Source organism: Palaemon carinicauda, chromosome 43 (genome assembly GCF_036898095.1).
Source record: "Palaemon carinicauda isolate YSFRI2023 chromosome 43, ASM3689809v2, whole genome shotgun sequence".
In the NCBI taxonomy this organism is placed as follows: domain Eukaryota; kingdom Metazoa; phylum Arthropoda; class Malacostraca; order Decapoda; family Palaemonidae; genus Palaemon; species Palaemon carinicauda.
Genome location: NC_090767.1, coordinates 55,275,317 through 55,294,204, shown reverse-complemented (window position 1 = coordinate 55,294,204; position 18,888 = coordinate 55,275,317). Strand labels below are relative to the sequence as shown.

The window sequence follows — 18,888 nt, the reverse complement described above, 5'->3', positions numbered from 1 at the left end:
CCATAAGGAATTATGATTAGTTTACCCTTCATAGGTATCTAAATCCTTCTTACCTTTATTGAAGAGATGTAGAATGGTCTTCATGACATACAATAACGACAAAATCCATGAAGAGCCGACATGCCAAGCATCCAGTTGATTTCTCAACAGCATTATCGTCATTATCTTCTACGATAACTATGGTGTCTGTATGATGACCATCTGTCCCTTAGTCATCTGCATGACTAAAAGGCTGTCCTTCATTGTCCCTCACAGTCATCAGCATCATCTAGGCGGGTATCCTTCTACAACTTGATTTTAAAGTAATGTCCTTCACCTTTAGACAGAAATATTCCCCCAGACTTCAACAACGGTTTCATCTTCGTAGACCTGAAATAAGATGAAAAATAATTAAAAATCAGAACTACTCATATTGTTGAGGACTTATCATAAAATGTATCTTGCATGCATAATAATAAGCATTGCTCTGAGGCAAAGATCCAAGTCCTATCAAAGACTAGCATTCTTTGAGCAATAAAGCACAATGGCTAAAATGCCAAGTCTTTTACTCAATTTTGAATTAATATCAATTAGTCAGTGTTACCTTTCTAACCTCAGGTACAAAAGACACGAAAATCAAAATAAAAATTCTTAAAGTATTTTCTATTTTTCCTAACTAGACAAATTCAAGTCCTTTAATAGGGGCACAAACTAGACAAATCTAAGTCCTTTAATAGGGGCACAAACTAGACAAATCTAAGTCCTTTAATAGGGGCACAAACTAGACAAATTTAAGTCCTTTAATAGTGGCACAAACTAGACAAATTCAAGTCCTTTAATAGAGGCACAAACTTGCCACCACACCTATTCCGGCAACTACTAGGCAGCCCTATATGTGGACTAAGGAAGCAGTTCTTGGCTGACTAGGCAGACAGGAAGATGTTGCAGCACATCCTGCTAAGACGGGGGCCATTCCCAAACGGAAATGCCAAACTAAGGTTCACAATAGACCAGCTATATCAGTAATACTGACTGTGAACAGGAGTTGACCTGTGAAGAAGATTCCGGCAGTGGTACCTCTGGCGACTCTTACAGCTCCTGCTCCGGCGTCAGCTCAGCTGACGGTGTTTCTACTGAGGATGTCAAAACCCTTTAGTCAGACTACCATCTATAGGACTTTAATCCTTCAGTTGGAATCTAGCCAAAGTTTTACCCAATTCCTTACAGATTTTGAGACCTCCTCCTGCGCCAGTCAGTAGATAGACGGCAGACAGATCCAGTCGATGGACTACTGAGCTTGGAAGGTACCTGAAGGGGGAAGCAGGCTTTCTCAGCCTATTGGGGTTCTGAGACCTCCAACCTGGAAATGAAGGATCTCCAACTCGACTGGTGCTAAGGATTCCGAGAGACGAGAAACTGGGAGGATGGCCCGATTCCAGAGCGCCACCTGGGAGAAGGCCGAACTGTTGAAAATTTACTCTATGCAGTTGGCCTCCTTGTGTAAGTCAGCATACCCACGGTGTAACCTGGACTAAAGAGACCCAAGGCGCAAGCTCCTCAAAACTGTTCCCAGTAAAGTGGCTCTGGTGGCAAGTTGGCTAGAGCAATCCCTGGCCACCATGAAAATTCCTACAGGTCATCAGACCACTTGGTAGGATGTCCTGCGCCTGCAGTGTGTCCTGGATGACGTAACACGCTAGGAGAGCAAAACGCCAGAGGATTTGTTCGAGCATACACACGCACAACTCCTCGACCTCTTCGGAAGCCTGCACCTGCCGCCATTTTGCACCCCAGGCAGGTCTCCTCACTTCCAGAGAAAACACCAGTACTCCACTTGATGGAACAAACCTCTCAATAAGAAGACCTACCCATTTTGGTTTTAGAATGATGTCAGTGCCTCAGCAGTTGAATAAACCCCTATTGTATATCTCTGACTGTCTCATCCACATTTGGGGTGTAGAAAGGACATTCATCAGCTCAAGAGAGTTCAGGTGTGAGGCAAGCGATTGCCTTGAGCGCATGCTGCTGAACGCAGGGAAAAGCTCAGCAATGACCTTGAGTGAACAATTGCTTTCTACATGTCTTTCAGGTCGACATGGATGCAAGCCCCTGGGGAGCACAAACCTGGTTCATGCTCTACTAACCCCCTAGATGAAGTAGGATCACCGATTGTGGCCGAGTGGGAGACAGGGGGGGGGGGGCATTGGGAGTGCGGCAAAAGGTGAGTGAGCCTTGCTTGTGAATTTTATCAAGTAGAGCAATCTCAGTTGGGCAAGGGCGTGCACGAGCCATGGGGATCGAGCCGAGTGCTAGCTTATGATGCCGGGCTCTCAATCCAGCCAGGCGAGCTGATCGACGAGGATAATTTGTGAACTGAGTACTCGCTATTGCTCTTCTGATCCACCTGGTCAGGACAACAGCAAACGCTTGCGACAGCCTCTGCCATAAAACCCCGGAGGGTTGGCGGGCTCAGAGGAAGATCCTGGCTAAAGCATCTCTCTCAAGTGAAATGCTAGCTTCCCCCTGAATGTGAACTGAGGACACAGAGGAATTCAAATCAAACAACTTGATCCCCATACCAAATTGCTGGAAGCGAGTTGATCGCCAGACTCGGAACGCGAAGCAACTGGCTTCCGATAAGCGAGACTGAAAATGTTGAATCAACAGCACTCACTAGGATGTGTGTTATTCACGTGTGTCTGTCAGAAAACCACGGAGGGTTGGCAAACAGACACAGAAGGAAAGAAGTCTGATCTTAAGACTTCATAGAAGTCTAACTCCAAGAAGGAGAGACTGAGCTTTCCCCCTTGGCCAGCCTAAGGCGTTAAAGGTAACATGATAATATTAATCAAGTTCTTGACTAAAGCAAAATCTTGGGTAGTGCCATAGCCCCTGTTCTATGGTCTTCCACTGTCTTAGGGTAGAGTTTTCTTGCTTGAGGGTAATTGGACACACTATTCTATATTATTTCTCTTATTCTTGATTTTATTTTTTAAGTTGTAATGGTATATACATGAAAGAATGATCTTGATACAGTTATTGTTATCAAAATATTAGTTCTCTTATAGTTTATTTCCTTTCCTCACTGGGCTATTTTTCCCTGTTGGAGCCCTTGGACTTAGAGCATCCTTCTCTTCCAACTAGGGTTGTAGCTTAGCACGTACCGGTAGTATTATGATATTTTCATAATAAAATAAATTTTTGAACATACTTACCCAGTAGTTATACATACCTGTATAGCTATACGTCCCTGACGTCCGGCAGAAATTTCAAAACTCTCGGCAATCGCAGATTGGGTAGCCAGGTGCACCACCAGTGCACCCTCTAGCTAGGTACCTGGAACCATTCCATTATTCCTCAGATCTTCCATGCCCATAGTCTCTAGAGGGGAGTGGGGTTGGAATTAAATCAAATATAACTAACGGGTAAGTATGTTCAAAAATTTATTTTATTATGAAAACATCACAAATTTTAAGTAATTTGTATTTTTCCTAACAGTACTTACCTCGAACTACTTTCTTAGGAGTATCTGGGATTCTCCTCCCAACCGACCAGAATTTTGTGTAGTTTTCCCTATCTCCATTTTCTATAGTGGGTACCTCTGTAGTGGATGAATACGTGCCCTGAGGTGACCCGGGTCAGTGAGCGTGCGTGGCCAGGTCTCGGTCATCAGTAAGTTTATGATAGATATGGTATCAAAAGTCCTGTAAGGCACTCGGGGCAGGATGGGTGGGCCATAACCCGAAAGTAGTTAGAGGTAAGTACTGTTAGGAAAAATACAAATTACTTAAAATTTGTGATTTGTTCCAACATGGAGTACTTGCCTCGAACTACTTTCTTAGGAGACTTACACTATAGAAGGTGGGAGTGGCCTTTTGGACCGAGAGACCAGCTGGAAAAGGGAACGAACCTAGATAGGAGGCTAGGTTCTTCTAACCCCAAAATAGAAATGAGAACTAGGGAAAACTACGCAAAAAACTATCTTAGTGTCTAAGTAACTCACCTCTGTAAGAGTCTTCGGACATGGATGTTTTCAACTGAACGTGTTCCCCATGGCAGGAGAAGGGATCAAGGGGAATGGAGGGGAAGTGGTGATAAGGGGAAAGGTAAGGAAGGAACCTGTGTCTCTTGGACTTACTGCCCATGGCCTTCCCGGGGCTACGACCTTAAATCTTCTGGAGCGCAGAAATGACGGGACCAAGAGAGAAACCGTCCAAAGACTTCCTAGAACAGTCCTTTAGGTAGTGAGCCGTAAAGGTGGACTGCCTGGACCAATTGCCCGCCTTCAGGATCTGGCCCACAGCCATGTTCCTCTCGAAGGCCAACAAAGTACTCAGGCCCCTAATATCATGGGGTCTCGGCTTTCCCGGAAGGGAGACTCCTGTGCTGTCGTAAGCTCTCATAATTACCTGTCATAACCAGAAAGAGACAGTATTCTTAGAGACTGCCTTCTTCACTAGCCCTGACGAGACGAATAGACTCTTGATCCCAGGTCGAAGCTTGGACGTTCTTTCCAGGTAATTTCGCACAGCTCTGACTGGACACAGTAACAAGTCCTTCGGTTTGTCCGAACGCGGAATCGCTGGCACTGGAAACCCCTCGAACCTAGGGTCCCAGTAAGCTGGGTTCTGAGTTTTGGCTACAAGATTGGGTAAGAACCTGAAACTTACTTCTCGCCAACCTTTCATGTGCTAGACCTCATATGACAACCCATGGAGCTCGCTTACTCTCTTCACTGACGCTAGGGCCAACCTTTCATGTGCTAGACCTCATATGACAACCCATGGAGCTCGCTTACTCTCTTCACTGACGCTAGGGCTAAAAGGAAGACAGTCTTGAGGGTGAGCTCCTTGTCCAGGATATCTTTGAGGGGTTCGAAGGGCGGCTCCGACAGGACCTTCAGAACTCTAGCCACATCCCACTGGGGCACTCTAGAGGCCTGGCGGGAACACGATTGTTCGAAGCTCTTGATGAGCATCGAGATTTGTCTGGAAGCTCCTAGATCAATGCCTTTTAGGAGGAAGACTTGGCCCAAAGCCGCTCGGACTCCCTTGATGGCCGGAATAGACATTCCCACGTCGTATCTCAGATAGACTAGGAAGTCGGCTATCTTATGAATGGAGGCCTCAAACGGCCTGATGTTCTGTAAGGCGCACCATTTAGTAAAGGTGGTCCACTTCGCTTGGTACACCACGACCGAAGACCATCTTAGGTAACCCGACATCCTTGCTGCGGTCTTCGACGAGTATCCCTCCCTCTTCAGGAGCCGCTTGATACCCTCCACGCGTGTAGGCGGAGGGACGGAGGGTTTTCGTGAAACCTTTCGAAGTGTGGCTGACGGAGGTGGTCTGGCCTGTCTGGAAGGGGCCATGGTGGGAGGTGCGCCAGTTCCTTTAGGTCCGCGAACCATTCTCTCTCTGGCCACCACGGCGCTACCAAAGTCATCTACAGGTTGTTTGCCCGCCTCACTCTGTTGAGGACTTGTCTGAGCATCCCGAAGGGCGGGAAGGCATACACGTCGAGGTTGTCCCAAGGATGCTGAAAGGCGTCCTTGAACGCTGCTGTTGGATCTGGCACAGGAGAACAGAACACGGGGAGCTGTGCGTCGAGTCTCATGGCGAAGAGGTCCATCACCAGCGACCCCCCTTCAGGATGACCGTCTGGGCCACTTCCAGGTGTAAAGACCACTCTAACCCTACTACTTGACCCATCCTTGCTGAGGCCGTCGGCTAGAACGTACCTCTTTCCTGGAATGAACCTGGCTGTGACCTCGACCAGTTCCTTTGAGGCCCATTCCAGGAACTGTGTCGTGAGACTGCACAGCTCCTTCGACTTCAATCCTCCTTGCTTTTTCACGTAGGCCACCACCGTGGCGTTGTCGCACATCAGAGCCACGGTGTTTCCCCGGAGTAGATGGACGAATTCTTGGCATGCCCTTTGCACGGCCATCAGCCCTAGCACGTTTATGTGACGGCTCCTCTCCTCGAGGGACCACTTCCCTTTCGCCGACTCGTCGAGAAGGTGGGCTCCCCATCCCTCCTTTGATGCGTCCGTGAACAACAGCATCTCCAGAGGGTCGATTGCGAAGGGTATTTCTTTGAGGGTGTTCGTCCTGTCATGCCACCACTTCAGGACTTCCTTTGTTTCCGGGGACACCGGAACTATTTTGTGCGGGGACTCCCCCGGGGTCCAGAGTTCCTTCAGGTTCCATTGAACCCCTCTCAGTTTGAGTCTCCCCCGGGAGACTAACTTCTCCAACGACACGAGGTGGCCCACCAAACTCTTGCCAGTCTTTGGCTCTCCTCGGCTGGTCCGTTAGGAAGGGTCGAAGTATCCGATCCAGATTGTCCAACCTCTCTGAGAAGGGGAAGGCCCTCATCAATCGGGTGTCTAGAACCATCCCCAGGTAGGTCATCCTGGTGGAGGGCGTCAGCTGCGACTTTTCCAGGTTGATGGTGATACCCAAGTCCCTGCAGAACCGTAGAAGCTTCGCGCCTTGCTCCCTCAGTACTCCCTCTGAGGCTGAAAGTAACAACCAGTCGTCTAGATAACGAATCAGGTGGATGCTCTGCTCGTGTGCCCAGGCTGAGACTGTTGTGAAGACTCTCGTGAAGACCTGAGGAGCTGTCGACAGCCCGAAGCAAAGAGTTCTGAATTGCAACACTTGGGTACCCCACTTCACTCTTAGGAACTTCCTGCTGGAGGGGTGGACAGGGATCTGAAAGTAGGCGTCCTTGAGGTCTAAGGACATCATGAAGTCCCTTTCCCTCAAGGCTGCCATCACCAACTTCGGGGTGTCTATTTTGAAGTCGGTCTTTCACACAAACCGGGTTGAGGTTCTTGACTGGTTCCAACGCCCCTTCGGCGAGCATGGCCGACACTTCCTCCTGTAATGCTGCTCTTCTTAAGGGGTCCTTGGGCGCCAACCACTCTGCCTGTTGGTCTGGAATTAAAGGGGGCGGTTCCGCTAGGAAGGGCAACCTGTACCCGTCCTTCAGTACTGCTACGGTCCACGGATCCGCTCCGTAGTCCCGCCAAGCTTGCCAAGAGTGATTGAGGCATCCCCCTACCTGAGGCTTTGGCAGGAGTAGAGGGCATCTCAGCCTATCTTCCCCTAAAGGCGCGGCTGGAGCGCCCTCTCCTGGAGTTGGAATAGTAGGGCCTAAAGGATGCTTGCGGGGTTGAACCTCCCCTACGGGAGGGCTGCGGGCCTTGGTGCCAAGACACCGACAGGGACTCTCTCCTCGGTTGGACTGGCGAAGAATGGGACAGGTGAGGGGCTGTAAAGGTCTCCTGTGAGCTGGACGTCTTGCAGACGGGGATCTGGGCTCTCCCGCTTCTTTGAGTTTCCTGACCCTCTCCATCATCTCTTCGACCGTCTTCAGGGGGAACACGGACTCGCCCCACACCGGCGAGTTCCTCAGCGACCTCGCCTCCCGCTCGGGTAACTTACGAAACAACTTGTTTAAAACTGTATCCCGTTTCCGCAGGACCCAATTGGCTGCTTGAGAGAGGGATTGAAAGGAGAGAAATTTCAAGGCTCCCCCCCCCCCCGAGTTGATCAACTCCCGTAATAAGGACTGGTTTTCAGGAACGGAGAGGTCATGAGAGGACTGGAACCCCACCAGGGTGCAGGCCCACCAATCCAACCAAGAAGAAACATTGACCAGGTCTAGGGCCATATCCTCCATCATGGAGGTTTCTGCTGGTGAGAAGCACACTGGCGCAGAGGATGCCCTTAATTTAAGATGGCGATAGCTGGCTCGACTATACGGGGACCTCCTCGACGACCCTCCGGGACGTAAAAGCGTTTCTGCGTTCTAAGTCCCGGTAGAAGTTAAGAGGCACCCTGGCTCCTGGGGGCATCCGCTTGGCTGGCTATGAACTAATCAATGTGGTCCATACCCAGCTTCACGTTCGGCACCAGAGGGAGGGTTAGGGACGGCTTCTGCTGGACCGGGTTGTCCACCAATCTGCTCAGCCCGGAGAGCCAGGCCTGCTCTGCCGAGGGCTTAGGTTCATCCAGCCTGTGGTGGCGCCTGATGAGGGCCAAGACTTTCCGGTAGGAGGAGACGTCGTCTGAAGAGCACTCTCCTCCTTCTATAAGGCCTTCTGTTACCTGGTCATCTGCATGGGGAGCCTCGTTGATAATGGATGGAGCCGCGTGGGAAGGTAGAACCTTCCTCTCATGTCGAGCCATTGGGGCGGCGACCTGCAGAGCGGGCGGATCCGCTGGGACGGGAGTAGCCGTCATGGGTCTACTCCCTCCCGCGGAGCCGCGGGCTTCCCCGTACCAGCTGGCTGGCCCTGTTGTTCGGGGAAAGCCGTCAAGGGACCGGAGGCTGGGACCATGCTGCCGGGCCGAAGAAGCGGCTCTTTCCGCTGGGCGGATGGAGCCGGTGCCTTCACGGACTTATGCTTGGTGAAAGTCACCTGGTGGGTCGACTTCTGACGATGCTCAGGGCTACCGGAGGAGCTGTGTCACGAGGGTGAAGAAGCGGCTCTAGGGAGCCACCCGGAGGCATCCAGAGCGGAGGTTGCCATGAGAAGTTCGCTCCGGGGGATCGTGACTCGCACCCACTTATCCTTTGACGAACGGCTCTTCTTGTACTTCCTCTTGGAGGTCCTAGCCCATTTCCTGGAGTGGCGCGAGCGTGAGCGGGACCTCTTCCTGCGGGACCTCTCCCGTTTCCTCCTCGAGTCCCTTGGGGCTTCATCTTCCGAGGAGAACGAATCCAACGAAAAGGAGGAGAACGATGACGGGGAGGAAGACGAACCTGCCGAGTCCACTGATACATCTAATGCTGCTAGGGGATCTTCGTGTTGTTCCACTGGTGAAGAGAGCTGCAAAAAGACGGGCGGGAGCATTGACGACGGCGCCGGGGTAGACCAAGGCACTTTCTTGGGAGCGAACCAGTTGTCGAACTCTTCCACTAGTCTCATGGGCGACCCGAATGGCATCCTGGGGGCCATCCAGGTGAGGGAATCTGAATTAGACGACCCTGCTTCTTTTTCCGCGTCTCCCCCGGTCGCTGAAGCACCTGAAACACATACCCACGATGCGGGGGAAGGGGCCGTAGCAGGCTTCCCCCACATCGGATCTTCGGCAGAGACGGGTCCTGTAGGCACCAGGACCTCGTCTCCCGAACATACTCCCGTCCCCCCCCTCAGGCCCCCCACATGCCTGAACCGACACAACATCCCCCCCATCAGGAATATCAGACTCTTGGGGAAGGGCAATGGGCCGCTTCCCCGCAATGGACTTGCCTCGTCCCCTACTCTGGGTAGGGGAAGGCGGTAGGGAACCCCTCTCCGACAAGGCATCGGGCGACGCTAATGGTGAGATGCTAGCCTTCTTGGGCGATCTCTTGGCTGCCTTCTTTTTCTTGGTTCCGTAGAGAACCCACTGGATTTCGGTCCAAGACTCGCACTCCGGACACGTGGCTGTAGGGGAACAAACACTGCCCCTACACGAAGAACACAAGATGTGAGGGTCGACCTCCGGCTTGGACAGAAAAGCACCACAAGATTTACTGGCCACAGGCCCGGGGCAATGACAAGGATGCGTCATAATGAACACTAAAAGGGACACAGAGGAAAGAGGTGGATAAGGTTAGGATTGAACACGTGCGGGACCGCGTGGGGGGACAAAGGGTCGCACTGGGTGAAGAGAGCGCGGCGAGATGTTAATCACGACGTGACCAGAAACTTACTGATGACCGAGACCTGGCCACGCACGCTCACTGACCCGGGTCGCCTCAGGGCGCGTATTCATCCGCTATAGAGGGATCCACTATAGAAAACGGAGATAGGGGAAACTACACAAAATTCTGGTCGGTTGGGAGGAGAATCCCAGATACTAAGAAAGTAGTTCGAGGTAAGTACTCTGTGTTGGAACAAATCATTTTTAAACATCTGACTTAGCCGGTAGTTATATATATAGCTGATTGACACCTGTGGTGGAGGGTCAGAGACAGCCAACATTGTTGGAATTTTACTTAAGAGTTAATAAACAAGCTTAAAGGTTCGTACCTGATAAGGAAGTTGACTTCAATGAATTTTTTCATTATGTCCACTTTCCTCATGAGATCCTGCGATCCACCCAGAGGGCTGAAGACCTCTAGGAGCTGTCAAACCGGTCTAAAAACCTCTATGTGACAGGACCTCCTCCAATACCCTTGTTCCGGGGAGCTCTCAAGGAACAAAATGACCAACTGAATAAAGTCAATGATTGTGGAAGACTGTCACAATCTCCACGAACAACCATATAAAAACAAGTTCCAAGAGAAGAAAAGGGTATTAGGATTATGGAAATGTAGTGATGAATCCTTCCCCCACTACTGCTGTCGTTGCTACGAATGGTCCCAGAGTGAAGCAGTCCTCATAAAGAGTCTGGACATGTTTTAAATAATGTGAAGCGAACACAGATTTACTCCTCCAAAAGGTTGTGTCCATAATACACTGCCACGATCTATTCTGCCTGAAGGCCACCGAAGTTGTTACAGTTCTAACTTCATGCGTCTAACTTTAAAACGCTTGCTGCAATGCGCATGAGTTTCTCTTATTAACAGCCTGATGAAGAATTTAAGTGCATGCTTCAACCTCTGTAACGAGGGCTTCTAGACCGAGCACCAAAGAGCTTCTGTCTTGCGTCGCAACTTTTCCGTTCAGTCCAGGAAGAATTTCAGGGCTCTTACTGGACACAGGACCCTTCTTCAACTCCTCGCCAACCACATCCGAAAGGTTCGGAAACTCAAAAGCCATGGGCCACGGTTGTGAAGAGCGTTCATTCTTGGCGAGAAAGCCTAACTGAAATGAGCCGATAGCTTTGTATCTCGAGAAAACCAACGTTTAACTAAAAGCATGAATCCCACCGACTCTTTTAGCTGTCGCCAGACTGACCAACCAACGTTTAACTAAAAGCATGAATCCCACCGACTCTTTTAGCTGTCGCCAGACTGACCAAAAATAGTGTCTTCATTGTGAGGTCCTTAAATGAAGCTGAATGCAAGGGCTCAAACCTGTCACTCTTAATAAACTTCAGGACTATATCCAGATTCCAAGCTGGTGAATCCTGGTGCCATTGCTTTGATGTTTCAAACGATTTGAGAAGTTCCTGTAGGTCTTTATCATTAGAAAGGTCCAGTTTCTGTGCCTGAATACGGTCGCTAACATACTCCTGTATCCCTTGATGGTAGAGGATGAAAAATTGCGTTTCCTTCGAAGGTATAACAGGAAGTCAGCAATCTGAGTTATAGAGGTACTGGAAGAGGAAACAGAGTTGACTCTGCACCATTCTCTAAAAACCTCCCACTTGGATTGATAAACCTTGATGGTAGAAGTCCTCCTTGCTCTTGCAATAGCCCTAGCTGCCTCCTTCGAAAAACCTTTAGCTCTTGTGAGTTTTTTGGTAGTCTGAAGGCAGTTAGATGAAGAGCTTGGAGACTTTGATGGTACCTTTCCAAGTGGTGTTGTCTGAGTAAATCTACTCTTAATGGAAGGCTTCTTGGACTGTCCACCATCCATTCCAGTACCTCTGTGAACCATTCTCTTTAGGGCCAAAAGGGGGCCCACTAGAGTCAATCTGGTCCCTTCGTGTGACACACACTTTTGCATCACTTTGTAAAGAATTTTGAATGGTGGAAATGCGTACACGTCCAGGTTGGACCAGTGTAACAGGAAAGCATCTGTGTGTACTGCTTCGAGATCTGGCACTGGGGAGCAATGTCTCTCTTTGTCTTCGAGGTCGCGAAAAGGTCTATGTACGGGCGACCCCTAAGTCGCCACAGATTCTTGCAGACTTCTTGATGGAGTGTCCATTCTGTGGACAGAATTTGACCTCTCCTGCTGAGGCTGTCTGCCATCACGTTCTTCTCCCCTTGAATGAACCTTGTAATCGGAACTACATTCCTTTCCTTTGCCCAGATGAGGAGATTCCTCGCAGTCTCGTAAAGGGACATCGAGTGGGTTCCGCCTTGCTTGGCAATATAAGCGAATGCTGTGGTGTTGTCGGCATTGACCTGCACCACTTTATTCAAAACTGACCCTTCGAAGCTTCTGAGGGCCAACAGGACTGCTAACAGTTCCTTTTGGTTGATGTGGAAGTTCTTCTGAACCTCTGTCCACAACCCCAAAACTTCCAACTTGCCCAGTGTTGCTCCCCACCCCGAGTCCGAGGCGTCGGAACACAACACAAGGTCTGGGTTCTTCTGTTCTAAGGGGTAACCTTCTTGAAACTTGTCCGGATCGTTCCACCACTGAAGGCAACTTCTTATGGATTCCGTAACTGGAATGCACATCGTCTCTAGATCATTCTCCTTGTTCCAATGATGATTGAGGTGGAATTGGAGAGGACGAAGATTCAGCCTTCCCAGGGAAACAAACTGTTCCAACGAGGAGAGGGTTCCCAACAGGCTCATCCACTTCCTCGCAGAACACTTCTGCTTCTTTAGAAAAGATTGCAGTTTCAAGATGGCTTGCTCCGTCCTTAAGGGAGACGGAAAAGCCCAAAAAACTCTGAATCACCATCTGCAAATAAAATATCTTTTGTGATGGTGTCAGAAAAGACTTGTCCTTGTTGACAGGAAGACCCAATTCTTCTGTTTGTCTCAAAGTTATCTGAAGATCCTTCAGGCAGTGATCGTAAGAGTGAGCTCTGAGAAGCCAATCGTCTAGATACAGGGAGGGTCTGATGCCTCTTGAGTGGAGTATTCTTGCTACATTGAGCATTAGTTTCGTATATATTTGAGGGGCGGTGCTGAGGCCGAAACACAGAGCTCGAAACTGAAACACTTCCCCCTTGAAGACGAACCTAAGATAATGCTTGAAGCTCGGATGAATGGGGATGTGAAAGTAAGCGTCCTGGAGGTCTAATGAGACCATCCAGTCACCCTTTCTTACTGCTGCAAGAACTGACTTTGAAGTCTCCATAGAGAACTTAGTCTTTTGGACAAACGTGTTGAGTGCACTTACATCCAGGACTGGACGCCATCCCCCCCCGAGTTCTTGGGAACCAGGAACAGGCGGTTGTAAACACCTGGTGACTGCAAGTCCTGCACCCTTGGAGTTTTAAAGCTTGCATCTTTGACTCCTCTCTGTATCTGGGAGAGAGATCTACTGGAGCTAAAACCAAAGGAGGTTTCCCTATAAAAGGGATTTTGTAACCCTCCTTCAGAAGTTGTACTGACCAAAGGTCTGCCCCCCCTCTTCTCCCACGCTTGTCAGAAGTTTTGTAGTTTGGCTCCTACTGCCTGAAGGCGAAAGCAGTCAGACTGCTTCACCCTGTTCTGAATCCTCTCCTCTTTGCTCTCCTTCTATCAGGCCTAGAGCTACCCCTGCTGGAAGTCTTCCTTCGAAAAGGCTGAGAAAACTTAGAGAAAAGAGTTTCTTCCTTTGGCTTGCGGCTAGAGAAGGAGGTTGGTAAGACCTTTCTTGCCGTCTTTGAGACCAGATCTTGGGTGGCCTTCTGAGTCAATGCTGATGAAATCTCTCTCATCAGTTCTTGTGGAAAAAGAGAAGAAAACATAGGTGCATATAACAATTCCGATTTCTGAAAGGGAGTAACCCCGAGAGACAGAAACGAACACATCTGAGCTCTTTTCTTAAGTATCCCTGCTGCTAAAAGCGCTGCCAACTCATTAGATCCGTCTCGTAACTCCTTATCCATACAGGACATGATGTGGATGAGACTAGCAGTGTCACCATCTTTAAAGGCAGAAACCTTTTTCCCCAAGGCTCCCAGAGTCCAGTCGAGGAAATTGAATACCTCAAAGGCTCTGAAGACGCCTTTGAGAAGATGATCTAATGCCGAAGTTGACCAGAGAATCTTGGTCTTCCTCATGGCCAACCGACGGGGAGCGTCTACTAGACTTGAGAAATCTCCTTGGGCAGAGGCAGGAACTCCCAAGCCGAGAACTTCTCCCATCTCGTACCAGATACTAGATCTAGATGCTAGTCTAGTCGGAGGAAAAGCGAAGGCTGCTTTTCCTTGTCCTTCTTAGACTCCATCCAGTCTCCCATCATCTTTAGAGCTCTTTTTGATGACCGTGACAGAACCATCTTGGTAAAAAGACTTCTTCGACGCCTTCCCAAGCGTGAATTCTGAGGGTGGCGAACGTGGAGCAACGGGCACAAAAGAATCTGGAAACTCATCGTTAAAATCTTTTATGAGTTTCTTAAGATCCACTGAAGGATGAAACGACTTAGAATCTTCTCCTTCTGATAACTCCTAAAATAATTCAACAGGGGAAAGGTGATCGTCGATGTTTTCCTCTGACCAGGTCCCAAAGGGAGTAACGACGTTGTGCTTCTCAGGATATATTTCATTAAGATCTTGACTTCTGGCATCAAAAGACCCCAGATCATCATGTCTGTCGCCTTGTTGATCTATCGCTTGACGCTTGGTGAAACGCTCGCGATCAAAGCGATCGGAACTAAAGTGTTTTTGATCTCGACTCCTGATTTGACTAGGTTCATCACAAAGTCCGAGGCTCTCATCCTCAAAGTCATGTTTCCCTTCTTGACTTCCACGTAAGGATATTCGACGCTCGGTGTCACGTTCTGCATGACGCTCAACGCAGCGTCCTGTTTGACGCTCGACGCCGCGTACCGCTTGACGCTCGACATCACGTCCTGGAGGACGTTCGACATCACGTCTCGCTGGACGTTCAACGTCCTGTTTTGCTGGACGCTCGACGTCACGATTTGCTGGACGGTCGAGATCACGTCCTGTAGGACGCTCAATGCCTCGCTCTGTAGGACGCTCGACGCCTCGCTCTGTAGGACGCTCGACGTCACGTCTAGCTGGACACTAGACGTCACGTTTTGCTGGACGGTCGAAATCACGTCCTGTAGGACGCTCGACGCCTCGCTCTGTAGGACGCTCGACGTCACGTCTAGCTGGACACTAGACGTCACGTTTTGCTGGACGGTCGAAATCACGTTTTGCTGGACGGTCGAAATCACGTCCTGTAGGACGTTCAATGTCACTTTTATTAGGACGCTCGACGCCTCACTCTGTAGGACGGTCGACGCCTCGCTCTGTAGGACGCTCGACGTCACGTCTAGCTGGACACTAGACGTCACGTTTTGCTGGACGGTCGAAATCACGTCCTGTAGGACGCTCGACGCCTCGCTCTGTAGGACGCTCGATGTCACGTCTAGCTGGACACTTAGACGTCACGTTTTGCTGGACGGTCGAAATCACGTCCTGTAGGACGTTCAATGTCACTTTTATTAGGATGCTCGGCGCCCCATCTGTAGGACGCTCGACGTCACATATGGCTGGACGTTCGAGATCACGTCCTGTAGGATGTTTAACATCACGTTTAGAAGGACGCTCGGAACCTCGCTCTGTTGGCCGCTCTACGTCATGTCTGGTCGCTTGACACTCACTGTCACGTCTGGCTGCTTGACGCCTGGCGTCACGTTTGGTTGCCTGACGTTCGGGGTCAAGATTATGTCAACTTTCCTTATAAGGAACAGTTTCACGACATTTTACGGGGGAGATGTCTAAACGTTCGTCATCAAGAATCTCTCGACTCACCGCCTTGCGCCGCTTGGCGTCCAGAAAGGAAGCTTCCTGACGTTCAGGATCCAGGCATGCTACTCTTTTATTGTCTGTAGATTGGTAGCTTTGCATGAACGAAGTCTCTCTCTGTTGCAGCTCTTGTAGCATATTAAGATTCGGGTCAACTCGTTGTGATACAGTGGACGTCACGTCTATCACAAGTTCGCTCTCCACGCCGCTCAAAGAACGCTCAGAGCATCCAGAGAGCGATAACCAATCTGACGGCGGAGGAGGAGCATGAACCAAGGTCATGCCCGGTTCAGACAACTGACCAGCAACTGGATGATTCTTGACAGAATCCGACGTCCTTGCAGGACGTTTGGCAGGCGAGCTCTCTTCGGAGGAAGGAAAACGCTCCGGACTGCTCCAATGGTTACAACCAGGAGCTTGCGGTGTCATGATAGGACGCTGATCGACTATGTCCAACTTCCTCTTAAGGGGTCTGGAAGCTTGATGCCAACCCCTTTTGGGTACTGCGTCATCCGAGGATGATGAAACCACCTTAACCTCACCTTTCCTATGGTGAGGGCGAACGTCCTGTGAAACGTCAACAGGTACGTTCGAGGGGACGTCTGCTCGGGAGCTAAAGCCTCTCGTTTCCTTTCGTCGTTCGACATTCCTTCTCCCAGGGGTTGGGAGAGCTTGGAAGAGGTCTAAGACTGGGAGAACGACAGGCCCGAGCAGGCGCACCCTCCACTGCACTAAATAAATTCACTGCACTTCTAGCACTGTCATATTTTAACTGCTTCACATCGGATGTTAATTGCGTTCTGTCCACAGCGAGGGATTCAACCTTCGCGCCCGAGTTTGAATAGTCACCAGCATATCTTTTAGCGTAGGCTCATTAGCAGTAACCGTAGTGGGATCAGAAACTACCACTACAGGGGAAGGAATAGGTTCGGTGACATGGGAAAAGGAAAAGTCTCTGGAAGAATGAGAAGAACTCCGTCTCAACCTATCTCTTTCTAGTTTACGCGTATAGCGGTCAAACTCTAGCCACTCACTCTCAGATAAAAGAATGCATTCGTCACAACGATCACCCAACTCACATACTTTACCTCTGCATTTAACACAGAGAGAGTGGGGATCAATAGAGGCCTCAGCAAGCCGGGTCTTACACCCACTCACACACATTCTAAAAGTTAAAGGGGGGGTGGCCATTTTGAATACTTATTGGAGAGATCAACAAGCAAGGGTCAAAATATCAAAATCCAAAAGTAATTCAAGAATATCCAAAGGAAAATCCAAACAAGCGAGAGTCAAAACCAAATTATTGTACATCACCAAAGTAAACTGCTATAAATCAGGTAAATAGCGAGTAGAAATATCCAACGATGTCGCCGGTTGCGGCGGCAGGGAAGATCTGAGGAATCATGGAATGGTTCCAGGTACCTCGCTGGAGGGCGCGCAGCTGATACACCTGGCTATCCAATCGGCGATTGGAGCGAGTTTTGAAATTTCTGCCGTGACGTCAGGGACGTAAGCTATATACTGTATATATTGACGTAAGCTATATATATATAGACGTAAGCTATATATATATAACTACCGGGTAAGTTATATGTTTAAAACCTTTTAGTCAGCAGCTGCATTAGCAGGTTTATCTTCATCCTCCGAAATATCCTAAATTCCTTTCAACTCTGTTTCCCTTTGAGCTGAAGGAACTAAGTCGGAGGCTTCTTTAACATCCATATTACTGTACTTTCAGTCCGGCGTGCATAAGGATAACTTCCTTCTAGCATTTCACCTGCATCAGAGGAGTAAAGCAGATCGCCGGATGCGTCCTGCCGGCGAGGACTGGATGCGTCCTGACATCGGGAAACGTGCGTCCTGGCGCTGAGCGCTGGTTACATCTAGGCGTCGAGCACTTGAAGCATCCTTGTGTCGAGAGGAGGATGCGTCCTGACGTCGCGAGATGGAAGCGTCCTGGAGAGGCAGGCTGGATGCGTCCTGACGGCGCGAGCGGGAGTTGGAGGCGTCCTGACGACGAGAGTCGTATGCATCCTGTCGTCTAGAGGAAGGAGAAACGCGGCGTCAAGCGCTTGACGAATTTCGGCGCGTCTCCCTGGCCGAGGAGGGACGTAACCTCCCATCACCGCGAGAACGGTGCTGTCTGTCGTCTCGAAAGGGAGAGGAACTGCGCTCCCTCTTACTAGCTGAAGAAAACTTTGCGGGTGTTTCTTTGCTAGATTTCTTCACTAGTAATTTGTCGTCCTTACGTCTGCCCGACTGGGGGGGAGGGCAGCTAAAAGCTTGAACTAGCGACAACAGTTGTTCTTGCATGACAGTCATGAAGGATTTCGCAATTGATGCTGGGTCTCGCGATTCAGAAGGAGAAGGCTGCCGAGTCATGCTGGTAGCAGGAGAAGGTTCTCTCGAGAGTCCTTCGTAACCTGAAGGAAGAGGAGATCTCTCCTTCCTCCAAGCGTCCTGCGGAGAATCGTCCGATCTAGGTTTCGACCTTTTCACTGGAGAGGCGTTCCAGTCATCGTCGGAAGGAATAGGTTAAGAGCTACTCCATCTACTCAAAAGGGGAGAGCGAGAACGGGTCTGGTCAGCTTGCTGTATCCACCTTCTCTTGGTCGGCCTCGATGCCTCATACTGCCATCTGCGTCTAGGAGAGGGGCTCGGAGAAGACACTACCACTTCCAACACGCCTTTTCCGTGGCGATCATGAGCAGCCTGGGAAATAGCAACAGGACTGCTTGAGGTGACGGCTGACCGAGGATACGTACCTCTCACTTGCGGCCGTCGACGTACCTTTTCCCTTGGTCCTAGGAGCTTGGTAGAGGTCTAGACCTAGGGGCGTGACAGGTTCGATCAGTCGCCACCTCCACTGCACTTTCACAAGCAAAAATTTCACTTACACTCTTACCTTCCTTCAAGGCTGCAAGCTGGTCCTTAAGATCCTTCATCTCAGCCGCCATCCTGGCGTACTGAGGGTCATCCACAGTAGTCACCGTTCCTGTAGAAGGAGCAGGGGCTACTACCTCAGGAGAAGGTTCAACTTCTACAGAAGGAATTGAGGGGTCAAAAAAAAATGTCTAGGCTAACATCACTAACAGACTTAGATTTAGATTTAGAAGCCCTCCTGACTTTATCCAATTCTAATTTACGCACATAGCGTTTCATTTCCAACCATTTCTTTTCATCCAAAACCTCACATTCTTTACACCTTTTATCCAGGGTACACTCAAAGCCCCTGCACCCCAAACAAACAGTGTGAGGGTCCACCAAAGCTTTCGGTAACCTCACCTTGCATTCCTCATTCACACACACTCGAAAATGCTTATCAGACATCGTATTCAAAGAACAATCAAAAGAATAAATCACAAAAGCGA

General features: G+C 49.7%; 1 protein-coding gene and 1 long non-coding RNA gene across 11 annotated transcripts in view; one reads left to right on the top strand and one right to left on the bottom strand.

The window, feature by feature from the left end:
- Positions 1-18,888, top strand: part of LOC137633460 (ADP/ATP translocase 3-like) — a 387,552-nt gene that overhangs the window by 201,505 nt on the left and 167,159 nt on the right. The window lies entirely within an intron of this gene.
- LOC137633463 (uncharacterized) overlaps positions 1-18,888 on the bottom strand; it is a 234,541-nt gene that overhangs the window by 135,258 nt on the left and 80,395 nt on the right. For 3 of the 4 annotated variants that reach the window (XR_011042242.1, XR_011042245.1, XR_011042243.1), the window contains exon 2: positions 54-369. The exons of the other annotated variant lie outside the window; for it this stretch is intronic. This is a non-coding gene — a long non-coding RNA (uncharacterized lncRNA). The remainder of the gene's footprint in view (positions 1-53; positions 370-18,888) is intronic. 4 annotated transcript variants of the gene reach the window in all.